This window comes from Rhinoderma darwinii, unplaced genomic scaffold, assembly GCF_050947455.1.
Source record: "Rhinoderma darwinii isolate aRhiDar2 unplaced genomic scaffold, aRhiDar2.hap1 Scaffold_509, whole genome shotgun sequence".
Lineage (NCBI taxonomy): Eukaryota > Metazoa > Chordata > Amphibia > Anura > Rhinodermatidae > Rhinoderma > Rhinoderma darwinii.
Genome location: NW_027464056.1, coordinates 90,293 through 117,545, shown reverse-complemented (window position 1 = coordinate 117,545; position 27,253 = coordinate 90,293). Strand labels below are relative to the sequence as shown.

Sequence of the window (27,253 nt, the reverse complement as noted above, 5' to 3'; positions counted from 1 at the left end):
TAAGGGGTTTTATATTTCCGGTGATTGCGCGGTGTGAGGGGTTTTATATTTCCGGTGATTGCGCGGTGTGAGCGGTTTTATATTTCCGTGATTGCGCGGTGTGAGCGGTTTATATTTCCGGTGATTGTGCGGTGTGGGGGGGTTTATATTTCCGGTGATTGTGCGGTGTGGGGGGGGTTTATATTTCCGGTGATTGCGCGGTGTGAGGGGTTTTATATTTCCGGTGATTGCGCGGTGTGAGGGGTTTTATATTTCCGGTGATTGCGCGGTGTGAGGGGTTTTATATTTCCGGTGATTACGCGGTGTGAGGGGGTTATATTTCCGGTGATTGCGCGGTGTGGGGGGGTTTTATATTTCTGGTGATTGCGCGGTGTGTGGGGGGTTTTATATTTCCGGTGATTGCGCGGTGTGGGGGGTTTATATTTCCGGTGATTGCGCGGTGTGAGCGGGTTTATGTTTCCGGTGATTGCGCGGTGTGAAGGTTTTATATTTCCGGTGATTGCGCATTGTGAGGGGTTATATTTCCGGTGATTGCGCGGTGTGAGGGGTTTTATATTTCCGGTGATTGCGCGGTGTGGGGGTTTTATATTTCCGGTGATTGCGCGGTGTGGAGGGTTTTATATTTCCGGTGATTGCGCGGTGTGAGGGGTTTATATTTCTGGTGATTGCGCGGTGTGAGGGGTTTTATATTTCCTGTGATTGCGCGGTGTGTGTGGTTTTATATTTCCGGTGATTGCGCGGTGTGTGTGGTTTTATATTTCCGGTGATTGCGCGGTGTGAGGGGTTTATATTTCCGGTGATTGCGCGGTGTGAGGGGTTTTATATTTCTGGTGATTGCGCAGTGTGAGGGGTTTTATATTTCCTGTGATTGCGCGGTGTGTGTGGTTTTATATTTCCGGTGATTGCGCGGTGTGAGGGGTTTATATTTCCGGTGATTGCGCGGTGTGGGGGGGTTTATATTTCCGTTGATTGCGCGGTCTGAGCGGTTAATATTTCCGGTGATTGCGCAGTGTGGGGGGGTTTATATTTCCGGTGATTGCGCGGTGTGGGGGGTTTTATATTTCCGGTGATTGCGCGGTGTGGGGGGTTTTATATTTCCGGTGATTGCGCGGTGTGAGGGGTTTTATATTTCCGGTGATTGCGCGGTGTGAGGGGTTTTATATTTCCGGTGATTGCGCGGTGTGTGGGGTTTATATTTCCGGTGATTGCGCGGTGTGAGGGGGTTATATTTCCGGTGATTGCGCGGTGTGATTGGTTTATATTTCCGATGTTTGCGCAGTGTGAGGGGGTTTATATTTCCGGTAATTGCGCGGTGTGAGGGGTTTTATATTTCCGGTGATTGCGCGGTGTGGGGGGTTTATATTTCCGGTGATTGCGCGGTGTGAGGGGTTTTATATTTCCGGTGATTGCGCGGTGTGAGGGGGTTTATATTTCCGGTGATTGCGCGGTGTGAGGGGTTTTATATTTCCGGTCATTGCGCGTTGTGAGGGGTTTTATATTGCCGGTGATTGAGCGGTGTGAGGGGTTTTATATTTACGGTGATTGCGCGGTGTGAGGGGTTTTATATTTCCGGTGATTGAGCGGTGTGAGGGGTTTTATATTTCCGGTGATTGCGCGGTGTGAGGGAGTTTATATTTCTGGTGATTGCGCGGTGTGAGGGGTTTATATTTCCGGTGATTGCGCGGTGTGAGGGGTTTATATTTACGGTGATTGCGCGGTGTGAGAGGTTTTATATTTCTGGTGATTGCGCGGTGTGAGGGGTTTTATATTTCCGGTGATTGCGCGGTGTGAGGGGTTTATATTTCCGGTGATTGCGCGGTGTGGGGGGTTTATATTTCCAGTGATTGCGCGGTGTGGGGGGTTTATATTTCCGGTGATTGCGCGGTGTGAGGGGTTTATATTTCCGGTGATTGCGCGGTGTGAGGGGTTTTATATTTCCGGTGATTGCGCGGTGTGAGGGGTTTTATATTTCCGGTGATTGCGCGGTGTGAGGGGTTTTATATTTCCGGTGATTGCGCGGTGTGAGGGGTTTATATTTCCGGTGATTGCGCAGTGTGAGGGGTTTATATTTCCGGTGATTGCGCGGTGTGGGGGGTTTATATTTCCGGTGATTGCGCGGTGTGGGGGTTTTATATTTCCGGGGATTGTGCGGTGTGAGGGGTTTATATTTCCGGTGATTGTGCGGTGTGAGGGGTTTATATTTCCGGTGATTGCGCGGTGTGAGGGGTTTTATATTTCCGGTGATTGCGCGGTGTGAGGGGGTTTTATATTTCCGGTGATTGCGTGGTGTGAGGGGTTTATATTTCCGGTGATTGCGCGGTGTGGGGGGTTTATATTTCCGGTGATTGCGGGGTGTGGGGGGTTTTATATTTGCGGTGATTGCGCGGTGTGAGGGGTTTTATATTTCCGGTGATTGCGCGGTGTGGGGGGTTTATATTTCCGGTGATTGCGCAGTGTGAGGGGTTTTATATTTCCGGTGATTGCGCGGTGTGGGGGGGGGGGGGTTTATAGTTCCGGTGATTGCGCGGTGTGTGGGGTTTTATATTTCAGGTGATTGCGGGGTGTGAGGGGTTTATATTTCCGGTGATTGCGCGGTGTGGGGGGGGTTTTATATTTCCGGTGATTGCGCGGTGTGAGGGGTTTATATTTCCGGTGATTGCGCGGTGTGAGGGGGTTTATATTTCCGGTGATTGCGCGGTGTGAGGGGTTTTATATTTCCGGTGATTGCGCGGTGTAAGGGGATTTATATTTCCGGTGATTGCGCGGTGTGAGGGGTTTTATATTTCCGGTGATTGCGCGGTGTGCAGGGTTTATATTTCCGGTGATTGCGCGGTGTGGGGGGGTTTATATTTCCGGTGATTGCGCGGTGTGAGGGGTTTTATAATTCCGGTGATTGCGCGGTGTGGGGGGTTTATATTTCCGGTGATTGCGCGGTGTGAGGGGTTTTATATTTCCGGTGATTGCGCGGTGTGAGGGGGTTTATATTTCCAGTTATTGCGCGGTGTGAGAGGTTTTATATTTCCAGTGATTGCGCGGTGTGAGGGGTTTATATTTCCGGTGATTGCGCGGTGTGGGGGGTTTTATATTTCTGGTGATTGCGCGGTGTGAGGGGTTTATATTTCCGGTGATTGCGCGGTGTGAATGGTTTTATATTTCCGGTGATTGCGCGGTGTGAGTGGTTTTATATTTCCGGTGATTGCGCGGTGTGAGGGGTTTTATATTTCCGGTGATTGCGCGGTGTGAGGGGTTTATATTTCCGGTGATTGCGCGGTGTGAGGGGTTTTATATTTCCGGTGATTGCGCGGTATGAGGGGTTTATATTTCCGGTGATTGCGCGGTGTGAGGGGTTTTATATTTCCGGTGATTGCGCGGTGTGAGGGGTTTTATATTTCCGGTGATTCGCGGTGTGAAGGGGTTTATATTTCCGGTGATTACGCGGTGTGGGGGGGGGGGTTATATTTCCGGTGATTGCGCGGTGTGAGGGGTTTTATATTTCCGGTGATTGCGCGGTGTGAGGGGTTTTATATTTCCGGTGATTCGCGGTGTGAGGGGTTTTATATTTCCGGTGATTGCGCGGTGTGGGGGGTTTATATTTCCGGTGATTGCGCGGTGTGGGGGTTTTATATTTCCGGGGATTGTGCGGTGTGAGGGGTTTATATTTCCGGTGATTGTGCGGTGTGAGGGGTTTTATATTTCCGGTGATTGCACGGTGTGGGGGGGTTTATATTTCCGGTGATTGCGCGGTGTGAGGGGTTTATATTTCCGGTGATTGCACGGTGTGAGGGGTTTTATATTTCCGGTGATTGCGTGGTGTGGGGGTTTTATATTTCCGGTGATTGCGCGGTGTGAGGGGTTTATATTTCCGGTGATTGCGCGGTGTGAGGGGTTTATATTTCCGGTGATTGCGCGGTGTGAGGGGTTTTATATTTCCGGTGATTGCGCGGTGTGAGGGTTTTATATTTCCGGTGATTGAGCGGTGTAAGGGGTTTTATATTTCAGGTGATTGCGCGGTGTGAGGGGTTTATATTTCCGGTGATTGCGCGGTGTGAGGGGGTTTATATTTCCGGTGATTGCGCGGTGTGAGGGGTTTATATTTCCGGTGATTGCGGGGTGTGGGGGATTTTATATTTGCGGTGATTGCGCGGTGTGAGGGGTTTTATATTTCCGGTGATTGCGCGGTGTGGGGGGTTTATATTTCCGGTGATTGCGCGGTGTGAGGGGTTTTATATTTCCGGTGATTGCGCAGTGTGGGGGGGGGTTTATAGTTCCGGTGATTGCGCGGTGTGAGGGGTTTTATATTTCCGGTGATTGGGGGTGTGAGGGGTTTATATTTCCGGTGATTGCGCGGTGTGGGGGGGGTTTTATATTTCCGGTGATTGCGCGGTGTGAGGGGTTTATATTTCCGGTGATTGCGCGGTGTGAGGGGGTTTATATTTCCGGTGATTGCGCGGTGTGAGGGGTTTTATATTTCCGGTGATTGCGCGGTGTGAGGGGATTTATATTTCCGGTGATTGCGCGGTGTGAGGGGATTTATATTTCCGGTGATTGCGCGGTGTGAGGGGTTTTATATTTCCGGTGATTGCGCGGTGTGCAGGGTTTATATTTCCGGTGATTGCGCGGTGTGGGGGGGGTTTATATTTCCGGTGATTACGCGGTGTGAGGGGTTTTATATTTCCGGTGATTGCGCGGTGTGAGGGGGTTTATATTTCCATTGATTGCGCGGTGGGAGAGGTTTTATATTTCCAGTGATTGCGCGGTGTGAGGGGTTTATATTTTCGGTGATTGCGCGGTGTGGGGGGTTTTATATTTCCGGTGATTGCGCGGTGTGAGGGGTTTATATTTCCGGTGATTGCGCGGTGTGAGGGGTTTTATATTTCCGGTGATTGCGCGGTGTGAGTGGTTTTATATTTCCGGTGATTGCGCGGTGTGAGGGGTTTTATATTTCCGGTGATTGCGCGGTGTGGGGGGTTTTATATTTCCGGTGATTGAGCGGTGTGAGGGGTTTATATTTCCGGTGATTGCGCGGTGTGGGGGGGTTTATATTTCCGGTGATTGCGCGGTGTGAGGGGTTTTATATTTCCGGTGATTGCGCGGTGTGGGGGGTTTTATATTTCCGGTGATTGCGCGGTGTGAGGGGTTTATATTTCCGGTGATTGCGCGGTGTGAGGGGTTTTATATTTCCGGTGATTGCGCGGTGTGAGGGGTTTATATTTCCGGTGATTGCGCGGTGTGAGGGGTTTTATATTTCCGGTGATTGCGCGGTGTGAGGGGTTTTATATTTCCGGTGATTGCGCGGTGTGAGGGGTTTTATATTTCCGGTGAGTGCGCGGTGTGAGGGGGTTTATATTTCCGGTGATTGCACGGTGTGAGGGGTTTTATATTTCTGATGATTGCGCGGTGTGAGGGGTTTATATTTCCGGTGATTGCACGGTGTGAGGGGTTTATATTTCCGCTGATTGCGCGGTGTGAGGGGTTTATATTGCCGGTGATTGCGCGGTGTGGGGGGGGCTTTATATTTCCGGTGATTGCGCGGTGTGAGGGGTTTATATTTCCGGTGATTGCGCGGTGTGAGGGGTTTATATTTCTGGTGATTGCGCGGTGTGAGGGGTTTATATTTCCGCTGATTGCGCGGTGTGAGGGGTTTATATTTCCGGTGATTGCGCGGTGTGAGGGGGTTTATATTTCCGGTGATTGCGCGGTGTGAGGGGTTTATATTTCCGGTGATTGCGCGGTGTGAGGGCTTTTATATTTCCGGTGATTGCGCGTGTGGGGGGGGTTTATATTTCCGGTGATTGCGCGATGTGAGGGGTTTATATTTCCGGTGATTGCGCGGTGTGAGGGGTTTATATTTCTGGTGATTGCGCCGTGTGGGGGGTTTTATATTTCCGGTGATTGCGCGGTGTGAAGGTTTTATATTTCTGGTGACTGCGCGGTGTGAGGGGTTTATATTTCCGGTGATTGCGCGGTGTGAGGGGTTTTATATTTCCGGTGATTGCGCGGTGTGGGGGGGTTATATTTCCGGTGATTGCGCGGTGTGAGGGGGTTTATATTTCCGGTGATTGCGCGGTGTGGAGGGGTTTATATTTCCGGTGATTGCGCGGTGTGAGGGGTTTATATTCCCGGTGATTGCGCGGTGTGAGGGGTTTATATTTCCGGTGATTGCACGGTGTGAGGGGTTTTATATTTCCGGTGATTGCGCGGTGTGAGGGGTTTATATTTCCGGTAATTGCGCGGTGTGGGGGGTTTTATATTTCAGGTGATTGCGCGGTGTGAGGGGTTTTATATTCCCGGTGATTGCGCGGTGTGAGGGGTTTATATTTCCGGTGATTGCACGGTGTGAGGGGTTTTATATTTCCGGTGATTGCGCGGTGTGAGGGGTTTATATTCCCGGTGATTGCGTGGTGTGAGGGGTTTATATTTCCGGTGATTGCACGGTGTGAGGGGTTTTATATTTCCGGTGATTGCGCGGTGTGAGGGGTTTATATTTCCGGTGATTGCACGGTGTGAGGGGTTTTATATTTCCGGTGATTGCGCGGTGTGAGGGGTTTATATTTCCGGTAATTGCGCGGTGTGGGGGGTTTTATATTTCAGGTGATTGCGCGGTGTGAGGGGTTTTATATTTCCGGTGATTGCGCGGTGTGAGGGGTTTATATTTCCGGTGATTGCGCGGTGTGAGGGGTTTATATTTCGGGTGATTGCGCGGTGTGGGGGGGGTTTATATTTCCGGTGATGGCGCGGTGTGAGGGGTTTATATTTCCGGTGATTGCGCGGTGTGAGGGGTTTTATATTTCCGGTGATTGTGCGGTGTGGGGGGGTTTATATTTCCGGTGATTGCGCGGTGTGAGGGGGTTTATATTTCCGGTGATTGCGCGGTGTGAGGGGTTTATATTTCTGGTCATTGTGCGGTGTGAGGGGTTTATATTTCCGGTGATTGCGCGGTGTGAGGGGTTTATATTTCCGGTGATTGCGCGGTGTGAGGGGCTTATATTTCCGGTGATTGCGCGGTGTGAGGGGTTTATATTTCCGGTGATTGCGCGGTGTGAGGGGTTTATATTTCCGGTGATTGCGCGGTGTGAGGGGTTTTATATTTCCGGTGATTGCGCGGTGTGGGGGGTTTATATTTCCGGTGATTGCGCGGTGTGAGGGGTTTATATTTCCGGTGATTGCGCGGTGTGAGGGGTTTATATTTCCGGTGATTGCGCGGTGTGACAGGTTTTATATTTTCGGTGATTGCGCGGTGTGAGGGGTTTTATATTTCCGGTGATTGCGCGGTGTGAGGGGGGTTTATATTTCCGGTGATTGCGCGGTGTGAGGGGGTTTATATTTCCGGTGATTGCGCGGTGTGAGGGGTTTATATTTCCGGTGATTGCGCGGTGTGAGGGGTTTATATTTCCGGTGATTGTGCGGTGTGAGGGGGTTTATATTTCCGGTGATTGCGCGGTGTGAGGGGTTTATAATTCCAGTGATTGCGCGGTGTGAGGGGTTTATATTTCCGGTGATTGCGCGGTGTGTGTGGGGGGGGTTTATATTTCCGGTGATTGCGCGGTGTGGAGGGGTTTTATATTTCCGGTGATTGCACGGTGTGAGGGGTTTTATATTTCCGGTGATTGCGCGGTGTGAGGGGTTTATATTTCCGGTGATTGCGCGGTGTGAGGGGGTTTATATTTCCGATGATTGCGCGGTGTGAGGGGTTTTATATTTCCGGTGATTGCGCGGTGTGAGGGGTTTATATTTCCGGTGATTGCGCGGTGTGAGGGGTTTATATTTCCGGTGATTGCGCGGTGTGAGGGGGTTTATATTTCCGATGATTGCGCGGTGTGAGGGGTTTTATATTTCCGGTGATTGCGCGGTGTGAGGGGTTTATATTTCCGGTGATTGCGCGGTGTGAGAGGTTTATATTTCCGGTGATTGCGCGGTGTGAGGGGTTTATATTTCCGGTGATTGCTCGGTGTGGGGGGGGGGGGTTTATATTTCCGGTGATTGCGCGGTGTGAGGGGGTTTTATATTCCCGGTGATTGCGCGGTGTGAAGGGTTTTATATTTCCGGTGATTGCGCGGTGTGAGGGGTTTATATTTCCGGTGATTGCGCGGTGTGAGGGGTTTATATTTCCGGTGATTGCGCGGTGTGAGGGGGTTTATATTTCCGGTGATTGCGCGGTGTGAGGGGATTTATATTTCCGGTGATTGCGCGGTGTGAGGGGGTTTATATTTCCGGTGATTGCGCGGTGTGAGGGTTTTATATTTCCGGTGATTGCGTGGTGTGAGGGGTTTATATTTCCGGTGATTGCTCGGTGTGGGGGGGGGGTTTATATTTCCGGTGATTGCGCGGTGTGAGGGGGTTTTATATTCCCGGTGATTGCGCGGTGTGAAGGGTTTTATATTTCCGGTGATTGCGCGGTGTGAGGGGTTTATATTTCCGGTGATTGCCCGGTGTGAGGGGTTTATATTTCCGGTGATTGCGCGGTGTGAGGGGTTTATATTTCCGGTGATTGCGCGGTGTGGGGGTTTTATATTTCCGGTGATTGCGCGGTGTGAGGGGTTTATATTTCCGGTGATTGCGCGGTGTGAGGGGTTTTATATTTCAGGTGATTGCGCGGTGTGAGGGGTTTATATTTCCGGTGATTGCGCGGTGTGAGGGGTTTATATTTCCGGTGATTGCGCGGTGTGAGGGGTTTATATTTCCGGTGATTGCGCGGTGTGAGGGGTTTTATATTTCCGGTGATTGCGCGGTGTGGGAGGTTTTATATTTCCGGTGATTGGGGGTGTGAGGGGTTTATATTTCCGGTGATTGCGCGGTGTGAGGGGTTTATATTTCCGGTGATTGCGCGGTGTGGGGGGTTTATATTTCCGGTGATTGCGCGGTGGGAGGGGTTTTATATTTCAGGTGATTGCGCGGTGTGAGGGGTTTATATTTCCGGTGATTGCGCGGTGTGAGGGGGTTTATATTTCCGGTGATTGCGCGGTGTGAGGGGTTTTATATTTCCGGTGATTGCGCGGTGTGGGGGGTTTATATTTCCGGTGATTGCGCGGTGTGAGGGGTTTATATTTCCGGTGATTGCGCGGTGTGAGGGGTTTATATTTCCGGTGATTGCGCGGTGTGGGGGGGTTATATTTCCGGTGATTGCGCGGTGTGAGGGGTTTATATTTCCGGTGATTGCGCGGTGTGGGGGGTTTATATTTCCGGTGATTGCACGGTGTGAGGCGTTTTATATTTCCGGTGATTGCGCGGTGTGAGGGGTTTTATATTTCCGGTGATTGCGCGGTGTGAGGGGTTTATATTTCCGGTGATTGCGCGGTGTGAGGGGTTTATATTTCCGGTGATTGCGCGGTGTGAGGGGTTTTATATTTCCGGTGATTGCGCGGTGTGGGAGGTTTTATATTTCCGGTGATTGGGGGTGTGAGGGGTTTATATTTCCGGTGATTGCGCGGTGTGAGGGGTTTATATTTCCGGTGATTGCGCGGTGTGGGGGGTTTATATTTCCGGTGATTGCGCGGTGGGAGGGGTTTTATATTTCAGGTGATTGCGCGGTGTGAGGGGTTTATATTTCCGGTGATTGCGCGGTGTGAGGGGTTTATATTTCCGGTGATTGCGCGGTGTGAGGGGTTTTATATTTCCGGTGATTGCGCGGTGTGGGAGGTTTTATATTTCCGGTGATTGGGGGTGTGAGGGGTTTATATTTCCGGTGATTGCGCGGTGTGAGGGGTTTATATTTCCGGTGATTGCGCGGTGTGGGGGGTTTATATTTCCGGTGATTGCGCGGTGGGAGGGGTTTTATATTTCAGGTGATTGCGCGGTGTGAGGGGTTTATATTTCCGGTGATTGCGCGGTGTGAGGGGGTTTATATTTCCGGTGATTGCGCGGTGTGAGGGGTTTTATATTTCCGGTGATTGCGCGGTGTGGGGGGTTTATATTTCCGGTGATTGCGCGGTGTGAGGGGTTTATATTTCCGGTGATTGCGCGGTGTGAGGGGTTTATATTTCCGGTGATTGCGCGGTGTGGGGGGGTTATATTTCCGGTGATTGCGCGGTGTGAGGGGTTTATATTTCCGGTGATTGCGCGGTGTGGGGGGTTTATATTTCCGGTGATTGCACGGTGTGAGGCGTTTTATATTTCCGGTGATTGCGCGGTGTGAGGGGTTTTATATTTCCGGTGATTGCGCGGTGTGAGGGGTTTATATTTCCGGTGATTGCGCGGTGTGAGGGGTTTATATTTCCGGTGATTGCGCGGTGTGAGGGGTTTTATATTTCCGGTGATTGCGCGGTGTGGGAGGTTTTATATTTCCGGTGATTGGGGGTGTGAGGGGTTTATATTTCCGGTGATTGCGCGGTGTGAGGGGTTTATATTTCCGGTGATTGCGCGGTGTGGGGGGTTTATATTTCCGGTGATTGCGCGGTGGGAGGGGTTTTATATTTCAGGTGATTGCGCGGTGTGAGGGGTTTATATTTCCGGTGATTGCGCGGTGTGAGGGGTTTATATTTCCGGTGATTGCGCGGTGTGAGGGGTTTTATATTTCCGGTGATTGCGCGGTGTGGGAGGTTTTATATTTCCGGTGATTGCGCGGTGTAAGGGGTTTATATTTCCGGTGATTGCGCGGTGTGAGGGGTTTATATTTCCGGTGATTGCGCGGTGTGAGGGGGTTATATTTCAGGTGATTGCGCGGTGTGAGGGGTTTATATTTCCGGTGATTGCGCGGTGTGAGGGGGCGTTTTATATTTCCGGTGATTGCGCGGTGTGAGGGGTTTTATATTTCCGGTGATTGCGCGGTGTGAGGGGTTTATATTTCCGGTGATTGCGTGGTGTGGGGGCTTTATATTTCCGGTGATTGCGCGGTGGGAGGGGTTTATATTTCCGGTGATTGCGCGGTGTGAGGGGTTTATATTTCAGGTGATTGCGCGGTGTGAGGGGTTTATATTTCCGGTGATTGCGCGGTGTGGGGGGGGTTTATATTTCCGGTGATTGCGCGGTGTGAGGGGTTTATATTTCCGGTGATTGCGCGGTGTGAGGGGGGTTTATATAACCGGTCGGCATCGCGCAGTTTCTTCGGAGGACAGAGGAAGCCGCGATCTCTAACTGATCAGACGGCGCCATCGCTATTAATCACGAGGGGTTAAGCGGCCGGGATTGCGCTGTCTCTGATCTTGGCGGTTGCAGGCGGCTGTCAGTAGCCGTGTACGGTGCAGGCTCCGCTCCTTCTAGTGTGACGGCGCACGTACAGCATAATACTATAGATCTGATGTCACCAAGGGGTTAATCCCTCCTGTATTTTATATTTACACCACTTAAAATAAATAATAATAATTACCAACACTGTGCCAGACAAAAACGCACCAAAACCGGACAGAAATGACCTCATGTAACCTTACTACTGCATCATGGGAAATCTCCTGACTGATAACAGAGAGAACACTAAACAACAGCGGTGATCGGAAGTCACGTACACCCGACCAGCGCTGCTCTCTACATCATACACGGCAACAGCTGAAGGACCAGTAATGCGGCCGATGATGACCCTTGGCTGTCAGCTGACGGCGGGGGGTCACATGGGCAGGTGTCACGAATCGAGAGGGTGTTGTGATTGGTCAATTCATGTGTTGCCGCCGAATACGATGGGTGGAGTTTAGCGTTTATAGTAACCTAGCGCCTGCAATGAAGTATGCCGTTGACATCGATACGTGCATCTTCCCGTGACGCACAGCGGAATATCCGCTGTTGAATACTAATATCGCTGGTGATGAGGCCAGAGTTACCAAGATACGGACCCCTGAGGATGAGTATCTGAAACGCGTAGGGTCGTTTAATGTCTATGGAATGTGTGCATTGGGGACAATTATATTGTGTTACACCCAGCGTTAGGAGATCCGATTTTGTCGGACACCTATGCTTCAATTAGGGTTTGTACTACTGTTGTGCCCTGGGTATATGCTGATTCCTACAAATATCGTTTAAACACAGAGATATAGGTATCATAATAACTCAGTGTTTTTTTGTTTAATACATTTTTTATTTTCACGGTGGGGCTTATGTCACAGTGGTGTGTTACCCCTGTTTTTAAACTAGTTACTATTAAAGATATCTTTTTACTCAGTTGTCATTTCAGTGAACCTTATAATTAAATTTCTTTATATTGTGGGAGCACAATTAGATTTCTATCTAACTATACAGTGAAATTATATTTAATTTATACAGTTAATAATTTCGTTTTATCTGGGTATGGCAGCCTTTGCACTCTCAGATTTAAACACAGAAGGGTGGATGAGTGAGGCTAAAAGCGTTTTCTCTGAATGTGAACTGGTGTATACAGTTCAGGGTGCGTCTCTTAAATCTACCTTTAAAAACCTTAATAGATTGCATAAAGATTATACTAGAAGTTGGTGGGAGATCCAGAGTCTGGAAAACTATTTAAAGAACAAGATAGTTCCCAGAGGCCTCAGGGTCCCCATTGTCCCAGCATTAAGATTAAAAACCGCTAATATAAAAGAAAGGTGGGAACAGGAGATTACAGGGAGTTCACTTAGGCTGATGCAGATTTTGGTAGAGGAAGAAAAAATTCAGTTCGACTCTATCAGTGCTGAGCTTAAAAAAGAGATTGAGGCAGCTAAGTCCTTGGTAGATACCCCTGGTTTTGATAAACGGGATAAAATCCTCCAACAAACTTTAGAGAGGTTCACCAATCATCTTAAGGAACGTAAACACTTCCAATTCCAGAGAGATCTACAGGAATTTAGGGAGAAAAAAGCGTATGATTTTGTCCATACACAACAACAACAATATCAACAGACCAATAGGGGGCCGAGGGAATCTGACCCTTCCACATCAGAGAGTGAAACCACAGACTCTGAAAGAGTGGGCCCATTTTTCGGTGGTAGCGGTGGGAAACAAAAATTTAGGGGAGGAGCTAGAGGTAGAAATAGAGGCCGTGGTAGAGCCTCTTCTAATAGTGGCAATAATTTTTTAGCCAACAATCCCCCCATTTCCCGCTATATGCTGAGGGGACAAAAGGATTAGTAAAGGGAAAAAATATGGATAGGCTACAAATTATTAACCTATCTGAATACAATTTGAGTGCACCAGAGAACACATTATTAGAAAAAGGACTTTCCTTTGTCCCCACAGTTAAATTTGACTCTTTCTCGTGGATAAAAGATCTTAATTTATTTGCTCGTAAACTCAAATGGATCAAATTTTTCAAACATCACAATAGAAAAAAATGTATGGAACTAGGGTTGGAAGAGTCTGATATGGAAGGCCTTGCAGCCTTGGAGGGGCTATTAGAGGAATCTGGAAGAGCTCCAGGTCTAGGTCCCTTTACCAACCTAAAAATGAAGAGTAGAAAGCTGCCACCTATAGGAGATTTTACCAATGTGGATTTATTTGTGGATATGGTGGGAGATGAGATCAAAAATCTTAGTCAGGACAGTAGGGGCATGGATAACAACTTGTCTTGGTCCGAACGACTAGCTCTGACCACTCTAGAGAAAAAACAGAACATCGTTCTAAAGGCATCTGATAAAGGTGGGAACATTGTGGTCATGAGTAGGGATGATTATAAAAAAATGTGTGAGGACATATTGTTTAACCATAACTGTTACACCATTTTAAAGGATAACCCCACAGCACTATTCAAGAAGGAGTTGCTGAGCATTCTGAGTGATGCAAAGAGCAGATCTTTGATTAGTGCAGGAGAGTTTGGGTTCCTGTACCCACAATTTCCTGTTATGGCGTGTTTTTATAGCCTGCCCAAAATCCACAAAGGGTATCCTCCCTTACGTGGCAGACCCATTGTTTCAGGCATTAATAATTTAACTCAAAATGTGAGTACTTATGTTGATCAGGTGTTGCGCCCTTTTGTCTTAAGTCTTACATCATATGTACGTGACACCATGGATGTCTTGAAACAGATTGATGGTATTTCTCTGGAGAAAGATACAATCCTGGCTAGTCTGGATGTTGAGGCGTTGTATTCATCCATACCTCACAAATGTGGTTATAAAGCGATCGAGTATTATTTGGGATCAAGAGGTACACAGTTTGCTGCCCATAACCAATTTGTTTTGCAGTTATTACAGTTTGTTCTTGAAAAAAATATATTTATTTTTGAAGACAAGATCTTTCATCAGCAATGTGGTACTGCAATGGGGAGTCCTGCTGCTCCCACCTATGCAAATCTATTTCTTGGCTGGTGGGAGGAGACAATTGTTTTTGGGGACAAATTTGTCAATTGGACTTCATCCGTTGGACTATGGATTAGATATATTGATGACGTGCTGATTCTCTGGAACTCTACAGCAGATGAGTTCCATAGGTTCGTAGCAGCCCTCAACAAAAATGATGTAGGACTTAGGTTTACATGTGAGATCAGTGAGAACGAACTGTCTTTTTTAGACTTGAAAATCACAAAAACGGAAGGAGGTACAATCCGCACAAAGGTACATCGGAAAGAAACAGCAACTAATAGTTTTTTGCAATGGAATAGCTGTCATCCTTATTCCCTCAAACGTGGCATTCCGAAAGGCCAATTTATGAGAGTACGCAGGAATTGTAGCTCTATGGGTGATTTTGAGTGCCAGGCCCAGGAACTCAAAACAAGATTGAAGGATAGAGGCTTCCCCGAGAGTGTCATTAGGAAGGCCTATGAGGGAGCAAGGGATGCAGATAGGCAATGTCTCCTGGTCCCTAAAAAACGGAAAGAAGAACAAGTTACCAGACTCATAGGCACCTATGACTCAAAACAAAATGACATTATGCAGATACTGAATAGGTATTGGCGTATTCTCAGTTCTGATATAGATTTAGTAGACCAGATCACACAGAGGCCATCTGTTACGTATCGGAGAGGGAAAAATATAAGGGACAGAGTCATGCACAGCTGTTTCGACCCCATTTCACCTAGGGGCACATGGCTGGATAGACAAACACCAGGCACTTTCAGATGTGGTAGCTGTAAAGCCTGTGATTTCATTCTTAAAGGGAATAGTTTTACCAGTGTTGTCACACAGAAAAAATACAATATTCGGGATTATGTCAATTGTAAGACAGCAGGAGTAGTTTACCTAATCACATGCCCATGCCCCCTAAATTATGTGGGTAAAACAGCACGACAATTTCGTCGTCGTATTAGGGAGCATGTTGGAGATATTATCCATGGTAGGGACACTCCAATATCCAAGCACGTGCATGCTAAACACCAAGGCCAGGCAGCAGTGTTAAAGTTTCAAGCAATTGAACTCGTCAGACCCCCCAAAAGAGGAGGGGACTGGGACAACCTGATTTTACGGAAGGAAGCGCAATGGATCCATAGACTGGAATGTATACAACCAGCAGGTTTAAATGAGCAGACCAATTATACATGTTTTATCTAAATGTGTGATACCATCCCCCTATAGGTGGTTTACCTTGGGGTGGGTGAGTGTTTATCTGCACTTTTGCATTACCTATTTGAGATGGCTACACTGATTAGCCAACACATAAAGAGATCGTTTGGTCAGTTTTTCTAAGGAATAGGGACTTCAGCAACTTCGTCCACCTTATATGTGTTTATCTACTCTTGAGTTGCTTTGTGAGGTTGCCCACTTGCGGTGTTATACTGTCCCGCAAGATATACTTATAACACATCATCTTTTAGCGCTTACCTCCTCGTATTTGGCAGTCCGGGCGATACGTCCTTGGCTTCCACTGCGCCTGCGCGTTCGGCATGATGCGGCCGATGATGACCCTTGGCTGTCAGCTGACGGCGGGGGGTCACATGGGCAGGTGTCACGAATCGAGAGCGTGTTGTGATTGGTCAATTCATGTGTTGCCGCCGAATACGATGGGTGGAGTTTAGCGTTTATAGTAACCTAGCGCCTGCAATGAAGTATGCCGTTGACATCGATACGTGCATCTTCCCGTGACGCACAGCGGAATATCCGCTGTTGAATACTAATATCGCTGGTGATGAGGCCAGAGTTACCAAGATACGGACCCCTGAGGATGAGTATCTGAAACGCGTAGGGTCGTTTAATGTCTATGGAATGTGTGCATTGGGGACAATTATATTGTGTTACACCCAGCGTTAGGAGATCCGATTTTGTCGGACACCTATGCTTCAATTAGGGTTTGTACTACTGTTGTGCCCTGGGTATATGCTGATTCCTACAAATATCGTTTAAACACAGAGATATAGGTATCATAATAACTCAGTGTTTTTTTGTTTAATACATTTTTTATTTTCACGGTGGGGCTTATGTCACAGTGGTGTGTTACCCCTGTTTTTAAACTAGTTACTATTAAAGATATCTTTTTACTCAGTTGTCATTTCAGTGAACCTTATAATTAAATTTCTTTATATTGTGGGAGCACAATTAGATTTCTATCTAACTATACAGTGAAATTATATTTAATTTATACAGTTAATAATTTCGTTTTATCTGGGTTTGGCAGCCTTTGCACTCTCAGATTTAAACACAGAAGGGTGGATGAGTGAGGCTAAAAGCGTTTTCTCTGAATGTGAACTGGTGTATACAGTTCAGGGTGCGTCTCTTAAATCTACCTTTAAAAACCTTAATAGATTGCATAAAGATTATACTAGAAGTTGGTGGGAGATCCAGAGTCTGGAAAACTATTTAAAGAACAAGATAGTTCCCAGAGGCCTCAGGGTCCCCATTGTCCCAGCATTAAGATTAAAAACCGCTAATATAAAAGTAAGGTGGGAACAGGAGATTACAGGGAGTTCACTTAGGCTGATGCAGATTTTGGTAGAGGAAGAAAAAATTCAGTTCGACTCTATCAGTGCTGAGCTTAAAAAAGAGATTGAGGCAGCCAAGTCCTTGGTAGATACCCCTGGTTTTGATAAACGGGATAAAATCCTCCAACAAACTTTAGAGAGGTTCACCAATCATCTTAAGGAACGTAAACACTTCCAATTCCAGAGAGATCTACAGGAATTTAGGGAGAAAAAAGCGTATGATTTTGTCCATACACAACAACAACAATATCAACAGACCAATAGGGGGCCGAGGGAATCTGACCCTTCCACATCAGAGAGTGAAACCACAGACTCTGAAAGAGTGGGCCCATTTTTCGGTGGTAGCGGTGGGAAACAAAAATTTAGGGGAGGAGCTAGAGGTAGAAATAGAGGCCGTGGTAGAGCCTCTTCTAATAGTGGCAATAATTTTTTAGCCAACAATCCCCCCATTTCCCGCTATATGCTGAGGGGACAAAAGGATTAGTAAAGGGAAAAAATATGGATAGGCTACAAATTATTAACCTATCTGAATACAATTTGAGTGCACCAGAGAACACATTATTAGAAAAAGGACTTTCCTTTGTCCCCACAGTTAAATTTGACTCTTTCTCGTGGATAAAAGATCTTAATTTATTTGCTCGTAAACTCAAATGGATCAAATTTTTCAAACATCACAATAGAAAAAAATGTATGGAACTAGGGTTGGAAGAGTCTGATATGGAAGGCCTTGCAGCCTTGGAGGGGCTATTAGAGGAATCTGGAAGAGCTCCAGGTCTAGGTCCCTTTACCAACCTAAAAATGAAGAGTAGAAAGCTGCCACCTATAGGAGATTTTACCAATGTGGATTTATTTGTGGATATGGTGGGAGATGAGATCAAAAATCTTAGTCAGGACAGTAGGGGCATGGATAACAACTTGTCTTGGTCCGAACGACTAGCTCTGACCACTCTAGAGAAAAAACAGAACATCGTTCTAAAGGCATCTGATAAAGGTGGGAACATTGTGGTCATGAGTAGGGATGATTATAAAAAAATGTGTGAGGACATATTGTTTAACCATAACTGTTACACCATTTTAAAGGATAACCCCACAGCACTATTCAAGAAGGAGTTGCTGAGCATTCTGAGTGATGCAAAGAGCAGATCTTTGATTAGTGCAGGAGAGTTTGGGTTCCTGTACCCACAATTTCCTGTTATGGCGTGTTTTTATAGCCTGCCCAAAATCCACAAAGGGTATCCTCCCTTACGTGGCAGACCCATTGTTTCAGGCATTAATAATTTAACTCAAAATGTGAGTACTTATGTTGATCAGGTGTTGCGCCCTTTTGTCTTAAGTCTTACATCATATGTACGTGACACCATGGATGTCTTGAAACAGATTGATGGTATTTCTCTGGAGAAAGATACAATCCTGGCTAGTCTGGATGTTGAGGCGTTGTATTCATCCATACCTCACAAATGTGGTTATAAAGCGATCGAGTATTATTTGGGATCAAGAGGTACACAGTTTGCTGCCCATAACCAATTTGTTTTGCAGTTATTACAGTTTGTTCTTGAAAAAAATATATTTATTTTTGAAGACAAGATCTTTCATCAGCAATGTGGTACTGCAATGGGGAGTCCTGCTGCTCCCACCTATGCAAATCTATTTCTTGGCTGGTGGGAGGAGACAATTGTTTTTGGGGACAAATTTGTCAATTGGACTTCATCCGTTGGACTATGGATTAGATATATTGATGACGTGCTGATTCTCTGGAACTCTACAGCAGATGAGTTCCATAGGTTCGTAGCAGCCCTCAACAAAAATGATGTAGGACTTAGGTTTACATGTGAGATCAGTGAGAACGAACTGTCTTTTTTAGACTTGAAAATCACAAAAACGGAAGGAGGTACAATCCGCACAAAGGTACATCGGAAAGAAACAGCAACTAATAGTTTTTTGCAATGGAATAGCTGTCATCCTTATTCCCTCAAACGTGGCATTCCGAAAGGCCAATTTATGAGAGTACGCAGGAATTGTAGCTCTATGGGTGATTTTGAGTGCCAGGCCCAGGAACTCAAAACAAGATTGAAGGATAGAGGCTTCCCCGAGAGTGTCATTAGGAAGGCCTATGAGGGAGCAAGGGATGCAGATAGGCAATGTCTCCTGGTCCCTAAAAAACGGAAAGAAGAACAAGTTACCAGACTCATAGGCACCTATGACTCAAAACAAAATGACATTATGCAGATACTGAATAGGTATTGGCGTATTCTCAGTTCTGATATAGATTTAGTAGACCAGATCACACAGAGGCCATCTGTTACGTATCGGAGAGGGAAAAATATAAGGGACAGAGTCATGCACAGCTGTTTCGACCCCATTTCACCTAGGGGCACATGGCTGGATAGACAAACACCAGGCACTTTCAGATGTGGTAGCTGTAAAGCCTGTGATTTCATTCTTAAAGGGAATAGTTTTACCAGTGTTGTCACACAGAAAAAATACAATATTCGGGATTATGTCAATTGTAAGACAGCAGGAGTAGTTTACCTAATCACATGCCCATGCCCCCTAAATTATGTGGGTAAAACAGCACGACAATTTCGTCGTCGTATTAGGGAGCATGTTGGAGATATTATCCATGGTAGGGACACTCCAATATCCAAGCACGTGCATGCTAAACACCAAGGCCAGGCAGCAGTGTTAAAGTTTCAAGCAATTGAACTCGTCAGACCCCCCAAAAGAGGAGGGGACTGGGACAACCTGATTTTACGGAAGGAAGCGCAATGGATCCATAGACTGGAATGTATACAACCAGCAGGTTTAAATGAGCAGACCAATTATACATGTTTTATCTAAATGTGTGATACCATCCCCCTATAGGTGGTTTACCTTGGGGTGGGTGAGTGTTTATCTGCACTTTTGCATTACCTATTTGAGATGGCTACACTGATTAGCCAACACATAAAGAGATCGTTTGGTCAGTTTTTCTAAGGAATAGGGACTTCAGCAACTTCGTCCACCTTATATGTGTTTATCTACTCTTGAGTTGCTTTGTGAGGTTGCCCACTTGCGGTGTTATACTGTCCCGCAAGATATACTTATAACACATCATCTTTTAGCGCTTACCTCCTCGTGTTTGGCAGTCCGGGCGATACGTCCTTGGCTTCCACTGCGCCTGCGCGTTCGGCATGATGCGGCCGATGATGACCCTTGGCTGTCAGCTGACGGCGGGGGGTCACATGGGCAGGTGTCACGAATCGAGAGGGTGTTGTGATTGGTCAATTCATGTGTTGCCGCCGAATACGATGGGTGGAGTTTAGCGTTTATAGTAACCTAGCGCCTGCAATGAAGTATGCCGTTGACATCGATACGTGCATCTTCCCGTGACGCACAGCGGAATATCCGCTGTTGAATACTAATATCGCTGGTGATGAGGCCAGAGTTACCAAGATACGGACCCCTGAGGATGAGTATCTGAAACGCGTAGGGTCGTTTAATGTCTATGGAATGTGTGCATTGGGGACAATTATATTGTGTTACACCCAGCGTTAGGAGATCCGATTTTGTCGGACACCTATGCTTCAATTAGGGTTTGTACTACTGTTGTGCCCTGGGTATATGCTGATTCCTACAAATATCGTTTAAACACAGAGATATAGGTATCATAATAACTCAGTGTTTTTTTGTTTAATACATTTTTTATTTTCACGGTGGGGCTTATGTCACAGTGGTGTGTTACCCCTGTTTTTAAACTAGTTACTATTAAAGATATCTTTTTACTCAGTTGTCATTTCAGTGAACCTTATAATTAAATTTCTTTATATTGTGGGAGCACAATTAGATTTCTATCTAACTATACAGTGAAATTATATTTAATTTATACAGTTAATAATTTCGTTTTATCTGGGTATGGCAGCCTTTGCACTCTCAGATTTAAACACAGAAGGGTGGATGAGTGAGGCTAAAAGCGTTTTCTCTGAATGTGAACTGGTGTATACAGTTCAGGGTGCGTCTCTTAAATCTACCTTTAAAAACCTTAATAGATTGCATAAAGATTATACTAGAAGTTGGTGGGAGATCCAGAGTCTGGAAAACTATTTAAAGAACAAGATAGTTCCCAGAGGCCTCAGGGTCCCTATTGTCCCAGCATTAAGATTAAAAACCGCTAATATAAAAGAAAGGTGGGAACAGGAGATTACAGGGAGTTCACTTAGGCTGATGCAGATTTTGGTAGAGGAAGAAAAAATTCAGTTCGACTCTATCAGTGCTGAGCTTAAAAAAGAGATTGAGGCAGCTAAGTCCTTGGTAGATACCCCTGGTTTTGATAAACGGGATAAAATCCTCCAACAAACTTTAGAGAGGTTCACCAATCATCTTAAGGAACGTAAACACTTCCAATTCCAGAGAGATCTACAGGAATTTAGGGAGAAAAAAGCGTATGATTTTGTCCATACACAACAACAACAATATCAACAGACCAATAGGGGGCCGAGGGAATCTGACCCTTCCACATCAGAGAGTGAAACCACAGACTCTGAAAGAGTGGGCCCATTTTTCGGTGGTAGCGGTGGGAAACAAAAATTTAGGGGAGGAGCTAGAGGTAGAAATAGAGGCCGTGGTAGAGCCTCTTCTAATAGTGGCAATAATTTTTTAGCCAACAATCCCCCCATTTCCCGCTATATGCTGAGGGGACAAAAGGATTAGTAAAGGGAAAAAATATGGATAGGCTACAAATTATTAACCTATCTGAATACAATTTGAGTGCACCAGAGAACACATTATTAGAAAAAGGACTTTCCTTTGTCCCCACAGTTAAATTTGACTCTTTCTCGTGGATAAAAGATCTTAATTTATTTGCTCGTAAACTCAAATGGATCAAATTTTTCAAACATCACAATAGAAAAAAATGTATGGAACTAGGGTTGGAAGAGTCTGATATGGAAGGCCTTGCAGCCTTGGAGGGGCTATTAGAGGAATCTGGAAGAGCTCCAGGTCTAGGTCCCTTTACCAACCTAAAAATGAAGAGTAGAAAGCTGCCACCTATAGGAGATTTTACCAATGTGGATTTATTTGTGGATATGGTGGGAGATGAGATCAAAAATCTTAGTCAGGACAGTAGGGGCATGGATAACAACTTGTCTTGGTCCGAACGACTAGCTCTGACCACTCTAGAGAAAAAACAGAACATCGTTCTAAAGGCATCTGATAAAGGTGGGAACATTGTGGTCATGAGTAGGGATGATTATAAAAAAATGTGTGAGGACATATTGTTTAACCATAACTGTTACACCATTTTAAAGGATAACCCCACAGCACTATTCAAGAAGGAGTTGCTGAGCATTCTGAGTGATGCAAAGAGCAGATCTTTGATTAGTGCAGGAGAGTTTGGGTTCCTGTACCCACAATTTCCTGTTATGGCGTGTTTTTATAGCCTGCCCAAAATCCACAAAGGGTATCCTCCCTTACGTGGCAGACCCATTGTTTCAGGCATTAATAATTTAGCTCAAAATGTGAGTACTTATGTTGATCAGGTGTTGCGCCCTTTTGTCTTAAGTCTTACATCATATGTACGTGACACCATGGATGTCTTGAAACAGATTGATGGTATTTCTCTGGAGAAAGATACAATCCTGGCTAGTCTGGATGTTGAGGCGTTGTATTCATCCATACCTCACAAATGTGGTTATAAAGCGATCGAGTATTATTTGGGATCAAGAGGTACACAGTTTGCTGCCCATAACCAATTTGTTTTGCAGTTATTACAGTTTGTTCTTGAAAAAAATATATTTATTTTTGAAGACAAGATCTTTCATCAGCAATGTGGTACTGCAATGGGGAGTCCTGCTGCTCCCACCTATGCAAATCTATTTCTTGGCTGGTGGGAGGAGACAATTGTTTTTGGGGACAAATTTGTCAATTGGACTTCATCCGTTGGACTATGGATTAGATATATTGATGACGTGCTGATTCTCTGGAACTCTACAGCAGATGAGTTCCATAGGTTCGTAGCAGCCCTCAACAAAAATGATGTAGGACTTAGGTTTACATGTGAGATCAGTGAGAACGAACTGTCTTTTTTAGACTTGAAAATCACAAAAACGGAAGGAGGTACAATCCGCACAAAGGTACATCGGAAAGAAACAGCAACTAATAGTTTTTTGCAATGGAATAGCTGTCATCCTTATTCCCTCAAACGTGGCATTCCGAAAGGCCAATTTATGAGAGTACGCAGGAATTGTAGCTCTATGGGTGATTTTGAGTGCCAGGCCCAGGAACTCAAAACAAGATTGAAGGATAGAGGCTTCCCCGAGAGTGTCATTAGGAAGGCCTATGAGGGAGCAAGGGATGCAGATAGGCAATGTCTCCTGGTCCCTAAAAAACGGAAAGAAGAACAAGTTACCAGACTCATAGGCACCTATGACTCAAAACAAAATGACATTATGCAGATACTGAATAGGTATTGGCGTATTCTCAGTTCTGATATAGATTTAGTAGACCAGATCACACAGAGGCCATCTGTTACGTATCGGAGAGGGAAAAATATAAGGGACAGAGTCATGCACAGCTGTTTCGACCCCATTTCACCTAGGGGCACATGGCTGGATAGACAAACACCAGGCACTTTCAGATGTGGTAGCTGTAAAGCCTGTGATTTCATTCTTAAAGGGAATAGTTTTACCAGTGTTGTCACACAGAAAAAATACAATATTCGGGATTATGTCAATTGTAAGACAGCAGGAGTAGTTTACCTAATCACATGCCCATGCCCCCTAAATTATGTGGGTAAAACAGCACGACAATTTCGTCGTCGTATTAGGGAGCATGTTGGAGATATTATCCATGGTAGGGACACTCCAATATCCAAGCACGTGCATGCTAAACACCAAGGCCAGGCAGCAGTGTTAAAGTTTCAAGCAATTGAACTCGTCAGACCCCCCAAAAGAGGAGGGGACTGGGACAACCTGATTTTACGGAAGGAAGCGCAATGGATCCATAGACTGGAATGTATACAACCAGCAGGTTTAAATGAGCAGACCAATTATACATGTTTTATCTAAATGTGTGATACCATCCCCCTATAGGTGGTTTACCTTGGGGTGGGTGAGTGTTTATCTGCACTTTTGCATTACCTATTTGAGATGGCTACACTGATTAGCCAACACATAAAGAGATCGTTTGGTCAGTTTTTCTAAGGAATAGGGACTTCAGCAACTTCGTCCACCTTATATGTGTTTATCTACTCTTGAGTTGCTTTGTGAGGTTGCCCACTTGCGGTGTTATACTGTCCCGCAAGATATACTTATAACACATCATCTTTTAGCGCTTACCTCCTCGTGTTTGGCAGTCCGGGCGATACGTCCTTGGCTTCCACTGCGCCTGCGCGTTCGGCATGATGCGGCCGATGATGACCCTTGGCTGTCAGCTGACGGCGGGGGGTCACATGGGCAGGTGTCACGAATCGAGAGGGTGTTGTGATTGGTCAATTCATGTGTTGCCGCCGAATACGATGGGTGGAGTTTAGCGTTTATAGTAACCTAGCGCCTGCAATGAAGTATGCCGTTGACATCGATACGTGCATCTTCCCGTGACGCACAGCGGAATATCCGCTGTTGAATACTAATATCGCTGGTGATGAGGCCAGAGTTACCAAGATACGGACCCCTGAGGATGAGTATCTGAAACGCGTAGGGTCGTTTAATGTCTATGGAATGTGTGCATTGGGGACAATTATATTGTGTTACACCCAGCGTTAGGAGATCCGATTTTGTCGGACACCTATGCTTCAATTAGGGTTTGTACTACTGTTGTGCCCTGGGTATATGCTGATTCCTACAAATATCGTTTAAACACAGAGATATAGGTATCATAATAACTCAGTGTTTTTTTGTTTAATACATTTTTTATTTTCACGGTGGGGCTTATGTCACAGTGGTGTGTTACCCCTGTTTTTAAACTAGTTACTATTAAAGATATCTTTTTACTCAGTTGTCATTTCAGTGAACCTTATAATTAAATTTCTTTATATTGTGGGAGCACAATTAGATTTCTATCTAACTATACAGTGAAATTATATTTAATTTATACAGTTAATAATTTCGTTTTATCTGGGTATGGCAGCCTTTGCACTCTCAGATTTAAACACAGAAGGGTGGATGAGTGAGGCTAAAAGCGTTTTCTCTGAATGTGAACTGGTGTATACAGTTCAGGGTGCGTCTCTTAAATCTACCTTTAAAAACCTTAATAGATTGCATAAAGATTATACTAGAAGTTGGTGGGAGATCCAGAGTCTGGAAAACTATTTAAAGAACAAGATAGTTCCCAGAGGCCTCAGGGTCCCCATTGTCCCAGCATTAAGATTAAAAACCGCTAATATAAAAGAAAGGTGGGAACAGGAGATTACAGGGAGTTCACTTAGGCTGATGCAGATTTTGGTAGAGGAAGAAAAAATTCAGTTCGACTCTATCAGTGCTGAGCTTAAAAAAGAGATTGAGGCAGCTAAGTCCTTGGTAGATACCCCTGGTTTTGATAAACGGGATAAAATCCTCCAACAAACTTTAGAGAGGTTCACCAATCATCTTAAGGAACGTAAACACTTCCAATTCCAGAGAGATCTACAGGAATTTAGGGAGAAAAAAGCGTATGATTTTGTCCATACACAACAACAACAATATCAACAGACCAATAGGGGGCCGAGGGAATCTGACCCTTCCACATCAGAGAGTGAAACCACAGACTCTGAAAGAGTGGGCCCATTTTTCGGTGGTAGCGGTGGGAAACAAAAATTTAGGGGAGGAGCTAGAGGTAGAAATAGAGGCCGTGGTAGAGCCTCTTCTAATAGTGGCAATAATTTTTTAGCCAACAATCCCCCCATTTCCCGCTATATGCTGAGGGGACAAAAGGATTAGTAAAGGGAAAAAATATGGATAGGCTACAAATTATTAACCTATCTGAATACAATTTGAGTGCACCAGAGAACACATTATTAGAAAAAGGACTTTCCTTTGTCCCCACAGTTAAATTTGACTCTTTCTCGTGGATAAAAGATCTTAATTTATTTGCTCGTAAACTCAAATGGATCAAATTTTTCAAACATCACAATAGAAAAAAATGTATGGAACTAGGGTTGGAAGAGTCTGATATGGAAGGCCTTGCAGCCTTGGAGGGGCTATTAGAGGAATCTGGAAGAGCTCCAGGTCTAGGTCCCTTTACCAACCTAAAAATGAAGAGTAGAAAGCTGCCACCTATAGGAGATTTTACCAATGTGGATTTATTTGTGGATATGGTGGGAGATGAGATCAAAAATCTTAGTCAGGACAGTAGGGGCATGGATAACAACTTGTCTTGGTCCGAACGACTAGCTCTGACCACTCTAGAGAAAAAACAGAACATCGTTCTAAAGGCATCTGATAAAGGTGGGAACATTGTGGTCATGAGTAGGGATGATTATAAAAAAATGTGTGAGGACATATTGTTTAACCATAACTGTTACACCATTTTAAAGGATAACCCCACAGCACTATTCAAGAAGGAGTTGCTGAGCATTCTGAGTGATGCAAAGAGCAGATCTTTGATTAGTGCAGGAGAGTTTGGGTTCCTGTACCCACAATTTCCTGTTATGGCGTGTTTTTATAGCCTGCCCAAAATCCACAAAGGGTATCCTCCCTTACGTGGCAGACCCATTGTTTCAGGCATTAATAATTTAACTCAAAATGTGAGTACTTATGTTGATCAGGTGTTGCGCCCTTTTGTCTTAAGTCTTACATCATATGTACGTGACACCATGGATGTCTTGAAACAGATTGATGGTATTTCTCTGGAGAAAGATACAATCCTGGCTAGTCTGGATGTTGAGGCGTTGTATTCATCCATACCTCACAAATGTGGTTATAAAGCGATCGAGTATTATTTGGGATCAAGAGGTACACAGTTTGCTGCCCATAACCAATTTGTTTTGCAGTTATTACAGTTTGTTCTTGAAAAAAATATATTTATTTTTGAAGACAAGATCTTTCATCAGCAATGTGGTACTGCAATGGGGAGTCCTGCTGCTCCCACCTATGCAAATCTATTTCTTGGCTGGTGGGAGGAGACAATTGTTTTTGGGGACAAATTTGTCAATTGGACTTCATCCGTTGGACTATGGATTAGATATATTGATGACGTGCTGATTCTCTGGAACTCTACAGCAGATGAGTTCCATAGGTTCGTAGCAGCCCTCAACAAAAATGATGTAGGACTTAGGTTTACATGTGAGATCAGTGAGAACGAACTGTCTTTTTTAGACTTGAAAATCACAAAAACGGAAGGAGGTACAATCCGCACAAAGGTACATCGGAAAGAAACAGCAACTAATAGTTTTTTGCAATGGAATAGCTGTCATCCTTATTCCCTCAAACGTGGCATTCCGAAAGGCCAATTTATGAGAGTACGCAGGAATTGTAGCTCTATGGGTGATTTTGAGTGCCAGGCCCAGGAACTCAAAACAAGATTGAAGGATAGAGGCTTCCCCGAGAGTGTCATTAGGAAGGCCTATGAGGGAGCAAGGGA

At 45.4% G+C, this 27,253-nt stretch overlaps 1 protein-coding gene across 1 annotated transcript in view; it reads right to left on the bottom strand.

Moving 5' to 3' along the window:
• The window catches only part of LOC142720883 (oocyte zinc finger protein XlCOF8.4-like), a gene marked incomplete at its 3' end in the record, with an annotated part of 52,578 nt that extends 41,168 nt beyond the window's left edge, over nucleotides 1-11,410 (bottom strand). The window contains exon 1 of the mRNA XM_075848817.1: nucleotides 11,303-11,410. The remainder of the gene's footprint in view (nucleotides 1-11,302) is intronic.
• Between the last annotated feature and the right edge of the window lie 15,843 nt (nucleotides 11,411-27,253).